General features: G+C 41.4%; 1 non-coding gene across 1 annotated transcript; it reads left to right on the top strand.

Moving 5' to 3' along the window:
* The first annotated feature begins 1,065 nt into the window (after window positions 1-1,065).
* On the top strand, window positions 1,066-1,137 carry TRNAG-UCC. Its single transcript has one exon. It is a non-coding gene; the product is annotated as a tRNA-Gly (tRNA).
* The last annotated feature ends 564 nt before the right edge of the window (window positions 1,138-1,701 follow it).

The raw sequence follows: 1,701 nt of genomic DNA, 5'->3' as shown, positions 1-1,701 counted from the left end.
TCTATCTATCTATCTATCTATCTATCTATCTATCTATCTATCTATCTATCTATCTCTCTCTCTCTCTCTCTCTCTCTCGCTGTCGCAAATGATTGGCCTGTATTTACACTCAGATATTGGACGTAGACGAATGATGAGACAGGATATTGATTTGGGCTTTTTTGGGCGGGGAATGGTTCAAAATTATAGGACAGAGGGGATAGGTTAATTAACAAGAAAATAACATGTTTAACTGGTGGTCAGGCAGATATACAGATTTTCGCTACAAGCAGAACAGAAACTGACAAACAGAATGTAAGTGAAATTGTCAAATGTATAAATGATTAATTAGAAATGTGTATGAGGGCTCTCGTGATCTAGAGGTAAGGTGTTCACCTCTCTTTTAATAGGTCCCAGGTTCGAACCTAAGGATATGATAAAGGCAGGATCGGGATAGAAATTGGGTAGTATAAGATACGATAAGGGTAGGAGAGGAGTAGGGTAAGGTTACGACACAATGTAGGGTAGGTTTGGGATAAAGCAGGATAAGGGTAAAGGTAACAGTAGGATAGAGATGTATGCGTAGAACGAGTGTTGGATAAGGGTTGGGCAGGATTGGGGAAGGGTAAAGATAAGATAGTGTTAGGGTTGATGTAGAGTACATGTAGGAGTGTTAAAAAAGGAGGATAGATGTTGGATAGGGGTAGGGTTAGAGATAGAGAGGGATAGATGTAGGACACCGAAAAGAATAGAGTTAGAGTACAATAATCGTAAAACAGATTAGATGCACACATTCTCCAGTGGAAGTAAGTCAAACTCAGACAAACGCAAACACACTGAAAAAGCACATACTAACACACACACACACACACACACACACACACACACACACACACACACACACACACACACACACACACACACAACTGGATAATGCGTCCGCGAAAGACATAGACTAGATCTAAAATTTTATTGTGAAGGCCTGCAGCAGTAACGACATCTCTATGTACTCTGTACCGTCTGTACCTCAAGCGTTAATCTATCCCAGATCCAATGACCCCTTTCCTACGCTCCCAACTATCACGAGCGTCGGTGGTGTAAAGGTTAGCATTGTTGCCTTCCAAGCAATAGATCCGGGTTCGATTCCCGGCTGACGCATATTTTTTTCCTACCAAAATCTGTGCCCAAATATTTTTAGTTTGTTGCAAGTGATGTACAGACAGGCGGAGGGGAAGTTTAGAATTTAGATTTTTTTTTCTGTCCGTATTTGTTAAGCAGGTACAGGATTTTAAAAAAAATATATATGGAGCCGCTAGGGACATCTATATTTTGACATCAGTAATAGCAATGAGATAAATGGGGTTTACAAAATAAAATAAGTCTACTGACTTTCTTAATCTCACGGACCTCACAATAAAATCCTCTTTCCTATCTAGATTTCAGTGCGAGAGCGAGATTCGGACAGTAACCACCATGGTTCCGCTGCGAGAGAGGGCTCCTATCAGGCGTGCGGTGCCGCCCACAGAGCATCCTCCATTACAGTTGTATAACCTCCTTGGTTTCTTCACATAGATCTAGATCTAGCCTATTCCCTTTTTTTCTTTTCTCTTTAGACTACAATTAAGATGTTGTTAGGCCCATAATACTGTATATAGGGCCTAAATGGAGCATCATACATGTATGGTGGAACACGCCCAGGCCTGTCGAGAGGGGGGATCAGGG

This window comes from Aplysia californica, unplaced genomic scaffold (genome assembly GCF_000002075.1).
Source record: "Aplysia californica isolate F4 #8 unplaced genomic scaffold, AplCal3.0 scaffold00317, whole genome shotgun sequence".
NCBI classification, from domain to species: Eukaryota; Metazoa; Mollusca; class Gastropoda; order Aplysiida; family Aplysiidae; genus Aplysia; species Aplysia californica.
The sequence above is the reverse complement of the archived record's forward strand: the minus strand, read 5'-3'. Positions and strand labels throughout refer to the sequence as shown.